Raw genomic sequence first — 13,485 nt, 5'->3', positions numbered from 1 at the left:
ATCCCCTTAAGACTACAGGCAAATTTCTCAACAGAAACATTTCAGATCAGGATAGAATGGGATGACATACTCAAAATATTGAAAGAACAGAAACTGTCAACCGAGAATACTATACCTGGCAAACCTGTCCCTCAGAAATAAAAAAGAAGTAAAGCTTTTCAGAAGGAAAAGGAGAAGACAAGGAGTTCATCATCACTAGATCTGCCTTACAAGAAATGCTAGAGGGAGTTCTTAGAGTGGAAGTAAAAAGACACTAATTAACATCATAAAAACATAGAAAGCTAGCATAAAACTCACTGGTAATGGTAAATACATAGTTAGAGTCTGTAATTTGTTAATGATGGTGCATAATTCACTTACAACTCTAGTTGAGAAATTAAACAAACACGAACATAGTAAAGATAACCATAACTACTGTAATCTGTTAATAATTACACAACATAAAAAATATGTAAAGTTTAACAGCAATAATCTAAAATGTGAGGGAAAGGAGAAGTAAAAGTGTAAAGTTTTGGAATTCTACTGAAGTTAAGTTGTTATTAGCTTAAAATAGGGGGTTATAACTTTAAGATATTTTATGTAAGCCTCATGATAACCACAAGGGAAAAATTTCTAGCAATTACACAAAAGAGCATGATAAAGAAGTCAAAACATACTGATACCAAAAGACAACAAAACATTAAAAGAGACTATAAGATAAGAAATAAGAAACACGGGGTCTTGTCAAGATGCCAGCGTAAGAAGACTCCGAGCTCATCTCTTCACACGAACACAACCAGGTTACAACTCTTTTTGGAAAAATTACCCTGGATAGAAAGCTGAAAACTGGATAAAAAGAAGCCCCAAAACAAGGGACAGTCCTGACTACGACAGAAGGGGCAGAAATTCCTGCTGGAGAGAAAAAAGTCACCTTTGGGAGCAGCAGAGTTTCTCAGCTGGCGAGGTGGGAGCCACTCTAAGGTATGCACCCCTCCCTGGAGGGGGCTGATACTGCTATAAGCATCTTTCACACTCAGCACAACTGAGATGAGGGGCTTACTATTTGGCTTCACTGGCTATTAAGTGAAGCGGGGAATGCCCCCAGAAAAGCTATAGGACAAAAGTCGAAAAGACCCAGGTCTTAAAGGGCCCACTTACAAACTCACCCATCTCAGCAACCTAAAATCATCAGAGAGAAGGCTGACAGTCCTTTGATGAAAAGGGACTCACCTGGTGTGCTCTGGGGTATCTCAGTGAGAGGAGGGACCTCTCTGGAGACTGAGACATTGGTGGGGGCCATTGTTCTGACCTGATCCAGGCATGCTGACACAGACCCCAGAAGACGCCACTGAGGTTCTTCCCCTAGCCTGTTAGCCCAGGGGGCTGCCACACCCACTAGAGTGCATATTTACTCCAGTTCAGCCAGGACAAGCAGCCTGCCGTAGGCACCTGCCCCACCCAACAGCAAGCCCACTGGCTACTCGTAGGCCTGCATTGACTGGGTGCCTTGATCCTCCTCAGGCAGGTGAGCGTGTCTGCTTCTGTGGGGCAGAGCCTGTGTGAGAACCAGGTGAACTCTGGGGGGCACTGGTGGAGAGGTAAGGGCCTCTGCAGTGGGTCATCGGGATATATGACAGGGGGTCAGGAAGTGTGCAGGGACCGGGACTGTGTTGACGGTGTGTGTGGCCCTGTGGGGGGCGAGGGTTATCAGCCTCAAAAGACCTGTGCTTCACAAATAGTGATAATAAGGATCAGCCCCACCTTCCAAAGCCTGAAACAATTGAGTGCTCCCATGCCTAGGGCCAGCCCCACTCAGCTGGACTCCTAAGAAAACTGACAACAGCCTTGTAGGCCTGAGGCATATAGCAGCTGTAAGCCCCTGAGCCTAGCAACCAGCTACACTGGGTATCTACCAATTAACAGGAAAATTGCAACAGGAGTGTGCTGTTAGACCTTGTAGCCAATGGTGCTGAGGCCCCCAAAAGCAGATTTACAAACAGCTGGCCAGGGAAGGAAAGACTAGACTCCCTGGGTACCTGCAGTAAGAGCAACCTGGCCACAGCAGAAGGACACAAGTAGCCCACAAAGGGGTCACCCCTGGATCTTTTGGACTGGTGACGAGAGGGAAGCACACTGCTGGGCCTCGAAAGTCGGCTCTTACATAAGGCCACTTCTCCAAGATCAGGAGACATAGCCGACTCACCTAATACACAGAAATAAGCACAGAGAAAGAGCCATAATGAGGAGACAAAGGAATACATTCCAAACAAGGGGACAGGACAAAACCCCAGAAAAAGAACTAAATTAAACAGAAATAAGCAACCTACCCAACAAAGAGTTCAAAGAAAATCTCATAAGGATGCTCACAGATATTAGAAGACAAGATGAACCAAGTGAGCTCATCAACAAAGAAATGGAAAATATAAAAAGAGAACCAATCAGAAATGAAGAATTCAATATTGGAAATGAAAAATTCAATAGAGGGACTCAATAGCAGAGTACAGGACACAGAAGAACAGATCAGTGAGCTAGATGAAAGACAACAGGAAATCACCCAAGCAGAACAGAAAACAGAAAAAAGAATTAGACAGAATGAGAAGAATCTAAGGGAACTCTGGGATAATGTCAAGTGCACTAACATTCATATTGTAGGTTTCCCAGAAGGAGAAGAGAGAGATAAAAGGGTAGAAAATTTATTTGAAGAAATAATAGAAATTTTCCTAAGCTAAGGAAGGAAACACACATTCAAGTACAGGAAGCATAGAGAGCTCCAAATAAGATAAGCCCAAAGAGGCCCAGACCAAGACACGTTATAATTAAAATGTCCAAAATTAAAAGAGAGAATCCTAAAAGCGGCAAGAGAAAGGCAACAAGTGACACACAAAGGAAAGCCCATAAGGCTATCAGTGGACTTAGCCAAAACCCTACAGGCGAGAAGAGAATGGCATGACATATTTAAATGCTAAAAGGAAAAAACCTACAGCCAAGAATACTCTACCCATCAAGGTTGTCATTCAGAATGGAAGGAGAGATCAAGAGCTTCCCAGACGAGAAAAAATTAAAGGAGTTTATCACCAAGAAACCAGTTCTACAAGAAATGCTGAAGCGACTTATTTAAGTGGGAAAGCAATGACCAGAAATAGGGATAAAAAATTATAAAAAAAAAAAAAAACCAATCCACCCTCAAAAAAAATCAGGCGATAAAATCACTGGTAAAGGTAAAAATATTGAAAAAGTAGCAGATCACCCACCTGTGAAGATAAGATGAAGGTTAAAAGACAAAAGTACTAAAATTAGCTACTTCCAATGATAAGAGGGTAATGGACAGACACCCACAAAAGAAGATATTATATATGATTTTAAAAACATAAAATGTGGGAGGAGGGGAGTGAAAAAGTAAGCTTTAGAAAGAGGTTAAGCTAAAGAGTGCATCAACTCACCACAGACTGTTATATACATAGAATATTATATAGGTTCCACATGGTAATCACAAATCAGAAACCTATAGTAAGTAAACAAATAAGTAAGACAAAAGAAATCAAACATATTACTAAAGAAAGCCATGAAACCACAAGGGAAGAGAGCAAGAGAAAAAGAAAGGAACAGAGAAGAACTACAAAAACACCCAGAAAAAGAAAGTAACAAAATGGCAATACATACACATTTATCAATAGATACTTTAAATGTCAATGGACTAAATGCTCCAATCAAAAGATATAGGGTGGCCAACTGAATAAAAAACAAGACCCATATATATGCTGCATACAAGGGACACACTTCATACCTGAAAACACTCACAAACTGAAAGTAAAAGGATGGAAAAAGATATTCCATGCAAATGGTAAAGACAAGAAAGCAGGGGGAGCAATACTAATATCAGACAAAATACACTTTAAAATAAAAACTGTAACAAGAAACAAAGAAGGGCACTACAGAATGATAAAGGGAAAAATCCAATGAGAAAATGTAATACTTGTAAATATCTATGCACCCAACTTAAGAGCACCTAAATATACAAAGCAATTATTAACAGACATCAAAGGAGAAATAGACACAACACAATAATAGCAGGGGACTTTAACACTCCACTTACACCAATGGATAGATCATCCAAACAGAAGATCAATAATGAAACCCTGGCCTTAAACGACACATTTGACCAGATGGACCTAGTGGATATATATATAGAATATTCCAAAGAAAAATCAAAGAATTTACATTCTTTTCAAATGTACATGGAACATTCTCCAAGATTGATAACATATTAGGCCACAAAACAACTCTCAATAAATTTAAGAAGATCAAAATAATTCCATGCATCTTTTCTGACCACAAAGATACGAAACTAGAAATCAACTACAGGAAGAAAACCAGAAAAACCAAAAAAATGTGGAGAGTAAACAAAATACCTATCCTTCTCAAACTCTTCCAAAAATTGAAGAGGAGGGAAGATTCCCTAACTCATTCTACGAAGCCAACATTATCCTGATACCAAAACCAGACAGGGACAACACAAAAAAAGAAAATTACAGGCCAATATCACTGATTAACATCAATGCAAAAACCCTCAACAAAATACTAGCAAATCGAATACAATACATTAAAAAGATCATAACATCATGATCAAGTGGGTTTCATTCCAGTGATGCAGTGATGGTTCACCATCCGCAAATCTATCATCGTGATACAACACATTAACAAAATGAAGAAAATAAAATCACATGATCATCTCAATAAATGCAGAGAAAGCATTTGACAAGATACAGCATCCATCTATGATAAAAACTCTAAATAAAATGGGTATAGAAGGAAAATAGCTCAACATAATAAATTCTATATATGACAAATCCACAGCAGATATCATTCTCAATAGAGAAAAACTGAAAGCTATCCCTCTAAGAACAGGAACCAGAAAAGGATGTCCACTGTCACCTCTTTTATTTAACATAGTACTGGAAGTCCTAGCCAGAGTAATCACTCAAGAAAAAGAAATAAAAGGGATCTATATTGGAAAAGAAGAAGTGAAACTGTCACTCTTTGCAGACGACATGATTTTATATATAGAAAATCCTAAAGAATCCACTAAAAAACTAATAGAAATAATAAACGAATATGGTTAAGTCGCAGGATACAAAATCCACATACAAAAATCGGTTGCATTTCTACACACTAACAAGGAAGTAGCAGAAAGAGAAATTAAGAATACAATCCCATTTACAATTTCAACAAAAAGAATAAAATATCTAGGAATAAACTTAACCAAAGAGGTGAAAGATCTGTACACCGAAAATGATAAAACATTGTTGAAAGAAATCAAATAAGACACAAAGAAATGGAAATATATTCTGTGCTCTTGGATTGGAAGAATTGACAAAGTTAAAATGTCCATACTTACTAAAGCAATCTACAAATTCAAATTCATCTCCATCAAAGTTCCAACAACATTTTTACAGAAATAGAACAAAGAATCCTAAAATTTAGACGGAACAACCAAAGACCCCCAAATACCCAAAGGAGTCCTGAGAAAAAGAACAAAGCTGGTGGTATCACACTCCTGATTTCAAAGTATACTACAAAGCCATAGTAACCAAAACAGCATGGTACTGGCACAAAAAGAGACACACAGATCAATGGAACAGAATCAAGAGCCCAGAAATAAACCCACACATTTATGTACAGCTAATATTCGACAAGGGAGCCAAGAGCATACAATGGAGAAAGGAGAGTCTCTTCAATAAATGGTGTTGGGAAAACTGGACAGCCACATGCAAAAGAATGAAAGCAGACCGTTACCTTGCACCATGCACAAAAATCAACTCAAAATGGATTACAGACTTGAATGTAAGACCCAAAACCATGAAACTTCTAGAAGAAAACGTAGGCAGTACACTCTTTGACATCAGTCTGAACAGCATATTTTCAAGCACCATGTCTGATCAGGCAAGGCAAACAAAAGAAACAATGAACAAATGGGACTACATCAAACTAAAAAGCTTCTGCACAGCAAAGGAAACCATCAGCAAAATGAAAAGACAACCTAACAACTGGGAGAAGATATTTGCAAACCATATATCAGATAAGGGATTAATATCCAAAATATACAAAGAACTTATCTCAGCAACAAAAAAACCAACAACCCAATTAAAAAATGGGCAAAAGATCTGAACAGAGATTTCTCCAAAGAAGATATACAGATGGCCAACAGGCATATGAAAAGATGCTCAACATCATTAGCTATCAGGGAAATGCAAATCAAAACTACAATGAGGTATCACCTCACTCCGGTCAGAATGGCTATAATTAACAAGACAGGAAACAGCAAGTGTTGGAGAGGATGTGGAGAGAAGGGAACCCTTCTACCCTGCTGGTGGGAGTGCAAACTGGTGCAGCCACTATGGAAAGGGCATGGGTTATCCTCAGATAATTAAGAATAGATCTACCACATGATCCAGCTATCCCACTGCTGGGTATTTATCCACTGAACTTGAAAGCAGAAATGTATAAAGATACATTTACCCCTATGTTCATTGCAGAATTACACGCAATAGCTAAGACTTGGAAGCAACCTAGGTGCCCATCAAGGGACGAATGGGTAAAGATGTGGTATATATATACAATGGAATACTATTCAGCCATAAGAAATGATGAAATCTGGCCATTTGTGACAACATGGATGGACCTTGAGGGTATTATGCGAAGTGAAATAAGTCAGAGGGAGAAAGTCAAATACCATATGATCTCACTCATAAGTAGAAGATTAAAACAACAACAAGCACACACACAGCAATGGAGATTGGATTGGTGGTTACCACGGGGGAAGGGAGAATGAGGGAGGGCAAAAGGGGTGAATAGGCTCAAATGTGAGGTAATGGACTATAATTAGTTTTTGGGTGGTGAACATGATGTAATCTACACAAAATTCAAAATATATTACAATGTACATCTGAAAGAAATATAATGTTATAATCCAACATTACTGAAATAAAATTAAAAAATTTTTAAATTTAAAAAATAAAAATGCAAAAAAAAAAATAAACAATGGATCTACAAAATAACCAGAAAACAATTAACAAAATGACAATAGTAACTCCTCACCTATCAGTAATTACTTTAAATGTAATCAAATTAAATTCTCAAATCAAAAGACATAGATCGGATGAATGGATTAAAAAAAAGATCCAATGATAAGCTGCCTATCAGACACACACTTTAGCTTTAAAGACACACATCGACTGAGAGTGAAGGGCTAGAAAAAGTCATTTCAAGCAAATGGTAACCACGAAAAGCAAGGGTAGCTATACTTATATCAGAAAAATAGACTTTATACTAAACATGGTAAAAAGAGACAAAGAAAGTCATTATATAATGACAAAGGGGTGAATCCATAAAGAAGATATAACAATTCTAAGTATTTATGCATCCAACATTGGGGCACCTAAATACATAAAGCAAAAACTATCAGAGCTAACATGAGAAATAAACAGCAGTAAATACTAGTTGGGGATTTTAATACCACACACTCAAAAATGGATAGATCATCCAGAATGAGAATCAATAAGGAAACAGAAGACTTGAATAACACTATAGATGAAATGGACCTACAGACATACACAGAACATTTTATCCAACAACAGCAGAAAATACACGGTTCTCAAGCACACACAGAATATTCTCTAAGATGGACCATATGTTAGGCCACAAACGAATTCTTAACAAATTCAAGAAAACTGAAATCATACCAAGTAATTTTTCCAACCAAAACAACACAAACTAGAAATCAATAACAAGAATAAAACTGGAAAATTCACAAACACATGGAATTTAAACACTCTCCCAAATAACCAATGAATCAAAGAAGAAATTAAAGGGAAAACAAAAAAGTTTCTTCAGACAAATGAAAAGAGAAACACAACATACCAGAATAAGTATGATGCAGCAAAAGCAGTTCTAAAAGAAATGCCTACATTAAGAAGCAAAAAAAGATCCCAAATAAAAACTTAATTCTACACCTAAAGGAACTAGACAAAGAAAAAAAAACCAAGCCCAAAGTTGGCAGAAGAAGGGAAATAATAACAGTTACAGCAGAAACAGAGAACAAAAAAGATAACAAAATTAAGAGTTGCTTCCTTGAAAAGATAAACAAAATTGACAAACCCTTAGCTAGACTAACCAAGAAAAAAAGGAGAGGACCCAAATTCACAAAACTGTAAATGAAAAATGAGATATTACAAGTGCTAACACAGAAATACAAAGGATCATAAGAGGTTTCTGTGAACAACTATATGCCAACAAACTGGACAACCTAGAAAAAAATGAAAAAGTTCTTAGAAACATCAACTGACCAAGACTGAACCAGAAAGACATAGAAAATCTGAATGGACGAATTACTAGTAAAAACACTGAATCAGTAATCAAAAAAATCTCCCAACAAAGACAAGCCCAGAACCAGATGGATTCATTTGTGAATTTTACCAAACATTTAAAGAATAATTAACACCAATTCTTCTCCAACTCTTCCAAAAAATCAAAGAGAAGGGAATACTGCCAAAGTCATTTTCACAAGGCCAGAATTATTCTCATACCAAATCCAGAAAAGGACAATACTATAAAAGAAAACTACAGGCCAATATCCCTGATGACTATAGACACAAAAAGGTCTTGATAAAATATTAATGAACTGAATTGAGCAGTACATTAAAAGGATCATTCACCATGATGAACTGGGCTTTATCCCCGGGATGCAAGGATGTTTCAACATCTGCAAATCAATAAATGTGATATATCACATTAGTGGAATGAAAGAATCAAATAATCATTTTAATAGATGCAGGAAAATCATTTGAAAAAATACACCATCCATTCATGAGATAAACTCTTAACAAATATGTTGCACAGAAGGAACATACATTAACGTAATAAAGGCCATCTGTGACAAGCCCACACTGACACCACATTCAGTGGTGAAAGTTGGAAAGCTTTTTCTCTAGATCAGGAACAAGACAAGGGTGCCAACCCACATCCCACTCTTATTCGATATAGTACTGGAAGACCCAGCTAAAACAATCAGTCAAGAAAAATAAATAAAAAAACAGTGTCAAGCTGGCAGTGTAAGCGGACTCTGAACTCACCTCCTCCTGTGGACACAACAAATTTATGATGACTCTTGGAACAACTACCCCTGAGAGAGAACTGAAAACTGGATAAAAAGAACTCCTGCAACAAGGGATAGTGCTGACTGAGATGGAAGAGGTAGAAATTCCTTTTCTGTAGAGAAAAAAAGCCACATTATAGCTTCAACGCTTCACGGCCTGACAGGAGCAATCTTAAGGTATGAAGCTTTCCTTGGAGGAGTAGGGGATCTGAGCAGGGGAGCATTACCACAACAAGAAGCTTTTGGACTCAGCATAACCAAGACAAGTGCCATAATAACTGGCTTTGCTGCTTATTAACTACAATGGGGAATACCCCACAAAAAAGCTATCAGATACAAGGGGAAAAAGATGTCTGCTCCTCAAGTGCCCATGCACACATTCACTTGTTTTGGAAAGCAACCTAAAATCACCAGAAAGAATGGTGCACAGGGGCCAGCCCTGTGGTGGAGTGGTTAAAGTTCCGCCTGCTCCACTTCAGTGGCCCAGGTTTGCAGGTTCAGATCCCACATGCAGATCGACTCCACTCATAAGACATGCTGTGGAGGTATCCCACATACAAAGTAAAGGAAGATTAGCATGGATGTTAGCTCAGCGCTAATGTTCCTCAAAAAAATAAAAATAAAAGGAAGATTGGCAATGGATGTTAGCTCAGGACGAGACTCTTCCTCACCAAAAAAAACAAGTTGCACAGTTCTTTGGTGCAAAGAAACTCCACTTGATAGGCTCTGGGCATATCTTGGTAAGATGTGAGACTACCCCAGGCTGGGATCACCTCCCCAGGGACTGAGACATTGGCAGGAGCCATTACCGTGACCTAGTACAGATGCGCTGACACAGATGCTGGCAGACACCACTGGAGAGCTTCATCTGGCCTGTCAACACAGGGGTCTACCCCACCCACTAGAGCACCAACTTAATCCAGCTCAGTCAGGGAAGGCAGCCCATCCTAGGGACTTGCCCCAACCAAAAGCAAGCCCTTGGGAAACCTGTGGTCCCACATAGGCGGGGTGCCTGGAACCCCTGCAGTGGGACAAAGGGCTGGCCCCTGTGCACCATTCTTTCTGGTGATTAAAGTGACTGAAGGAACCGTAGCAGCCACATGCATCTGAGCATTACAACCAGCTGGTTGGACAGCCTGCCTCCCCGGGCCCCTGAAGCAAGAGCAACCCCACCACAACAGAAGGACACAGGGAGCAACACAGGGGACACTCCTGGAATATTTGGAACTGGTGACAAGAGGGAGCACACCATTGGGCCTCAACTGGGTCAATGAAGAAATCAAAGGAACAATCAAAAAATATCTGATGACAAATGAAAATGACAATACAACATGCCAAAATTTATGGGATACAGCAAAAGTGGTTCTAAGAGGGAACTTTAAAGCAATACAGGCCTACCTCAACAAACTAGAAAAATCTCAAATAAACAATCTAACAATGCACCTAAAGGAACTGGAAAAACAAGAAGAAAGCCCAAAATCAGCAGAAGGAAGGAAATAATAATAATCAGAGCAGAAATAAAGGAAATAGAGACTAAAAAATAAAGTAGAAAATATCAATGATATTAGCATTGGTTCTTTGAAAAGATAAACAAAACTGACAAAACTATAGCTAGACTCAACAAGAAAAAAAAGACAGAAGTCTCAAATAAATAAAATTAGAAATGAAAGAGGAGAAATTACAATAGGCACCTCAGAAATACAAAAGATTATACGAGAATACTACAAAAAGCTATACTCAGATTGGATAGTGTAGAAGAAATGGATAAATTCTTAGAATCATACAACCTTCCAAAACTGAATCAAGATGAAACAGAGAATTTGAATAGACCCGTCACCAGTAAGGAGATTGAAACAGTAATGAAAGATGACCCAAAAAATAAAACTCCAGGATCAGATGGCTTCCCTGGTGAATTCTACCAAACATTCAAAGAAGACTCAATACCTATCCTCAAACTCTACCAAAAAATTAAAGAGGAGAGGAAGCTACCTAACTCATTCTACAAAGTCAACATTACCCTGACACCAAAACCAGACCAGGACAACACAAAAAAAGAAAACTACAGGACAATATCACTCATAAACATCGATGCAAAAATCCTCAACAAGATACTGTAAATCAAATACAACACATTAAAAAGATCATACATCATGATTAAGTGGGATTTATTCCAGGAATGCAGGGATGGTTCAATATATGCCAATCAATCAATGTGATACACCACATTAACAAAACAAAGAATAGAAGTCACACGATCATCTCAATACAAGCAGAAAAAGCATTTGACAAGATATAGCATATATTTATGAAAAAAAAACTCTGAATAAAATGGGCATAGAAGCAAAATACCTCAAAATAATAAATGCCATATATGACAAACCCACAGCTAATATCATTCTCAATGGATAAAAACTGAAAGCTATCCCTCTTACGAACAGGAAGCAGACAAAGATGCCCACTTTCAACATTCTACTTAATATAGTGTTGGAAGTCCTAGCCAGAGCAATCAGGCAAGAAAAAGAAATAAAAGGGCTTCAAATTGGACACGAAAAAATGAAACTGATCACTATTTTCAGATGCTATGATTTTATATATAGAAAACCTTAAAGAATCCACTAAAAACTTTTAGAAATAATAAATGAGTATGGTAAAGTTGCAGGATACAAAATAAGCATACAAAAATCAGTTGCATTTCTATAAAATAAGAAGAAAGTTGTAGAAAGAAAAAATAAGAATATAATCCCATTTTAAATTATAAGACAAAGAGTAAAATACTTAGAAATAAACTTACCCAAAGAAGTGAAAGACCTGTACACTGAAAACTATAAAATGTCAAAAGAAATTGAAGACTACACAAAGAAATGGAAGGATACTCCATGCTCTTAGATTAGAAGAATTAACATAGTTAAAATATCCATACTTCTTAAGGCAATCTACAGATTCAATGCAATCCCTACCAAACTTCCAATGACATTTTTCATAGAAATAGAACAAAGAATCCTATAATTTATATGGAACAACCAAAGACCCCAAATTTCCAAAGGAATCCTGAGAAAAATGAAAAAAGCTGGAGGTATCACCTTCCCTGATTTCAAAATATAATACAAAGCCATAGTAATCAAAACAGCATGGTACTGGCACAAAAACAGATGCACAGATCAATGGAACAGAATTGAGAACCCAGAAATAAACACAGACATCTATATAGGGTTAATTTTTGACAAGAGAGCCAGGACATACAATGGAGAAAGAAAAGTCTCTTCAACAAATGGTGTTGGGAAAGCTGGACAACCACATGCAAAAGGATGAATGTAGACCATTATCTTACACCATACACAAAAATTAACTCAAAATGGATTAAAGACTTGAACGTAAGACCTGAAACCATGAAACTTCTTGAAGAAAACACAGGTAGTACGCTCTTAGACATGGGTCTTAGCAGATTATTTTCAAGTACCATGTCTGACAGGGCAAGGGAAACAACAGAAAAAATAAACCCAAGTGACTACATCAAACTAAAAAGCTCCTGCACAGCAAAGGAAACCATCAACAAAATGAAAAGACAACTGAACAATTGGGAGAAGATATTTGCAAACCATATATCAGAAAAGGGGTTAATATCTAAAATATATAAAGAACTCATACATCTCAACAACAAAAAAATTAACAACCCAATTAAAAAATGGGCAAAAGATCTGAAGAGACATTTATCCAAAGAAGATATACGGATGGCCAACAGGCGCATGAAAAGATATTCAACACCACTAATTATCAGCAAAATGAAAACCAAAACTACAATGAGATATCACCTCACATTCGTCAGGATAGCTGTAATTAATAATATAAGAAATAACAAGTGTTGGATAGGATGTAGAGAAAAGGGAACTCTCATACACTGCTGGTGGGAATGCAAACTGGTGCAGCCACTATGGAAAACAGTATGGAGGGTCCTCAAAAAATTAAGAACAGAACTACCATACGATCCAGCTACTTCACTGCTGAGTATTTATCCAAAGAACAGGAAAACATGAATGCATAAAGATATGCACCCTATGTTCATTGTAGCATTATTCACAATACCCAATACTTGGAAACAACCTGGTGCCCATCAAGGGACAAATGGATAAAGAAGAAGTGGTATATGTACAAGATGGAATAGTTCTCAACCTTAATAAAGGTTGAAATCTGGCCATCTGTGACAACATGGATAGAGCTTGAGATTATTATGTGAAGTGAAATAAGTCAGAGGGAGAAAGTCAAATACCATATGATCTCACTTATAAATAGAAGATAAAAACAACAACAAACAGACACATAGAGACAGAGATTGGATTGGTGATTACCAGAGGGGAAGA

The 13,485-nt window shown here is 37.5% G+C and overlaps 1 protein-coding gene across 13 annotated transcripts in view; it reads right to left on the bottom strand.

Moving 5' to 3' along the window:
• NBEA (neurobeachin) overlaps positions 1-13,485 on the bottom strand; it is a 671,317-nt gene that overhangs the window by 549,701 nt on the left and 108,131 nt on the right. The window lies entirely within an intron of this gene.

The sequence above is a fragment of the Equus caballus genome, chromosome 17, assembly GCF_041296265.1.
Source record: "Equus caballus isolate H_3958 breed thoroughbred chromosome 17, TB-T2T, whole genome shotgun sequence".
Taxonomy (NCBI): Eukaryota; Metazoa; Chordata; class Mammalia; order Perissodactyla; family Equidae; genus Equus; species Equus caballus.
The sequence above is the reverse complement of the archived record's forward strand: the minus strand, read 5'-3'. Positions and strand labels throughout refer to the sequence as shown.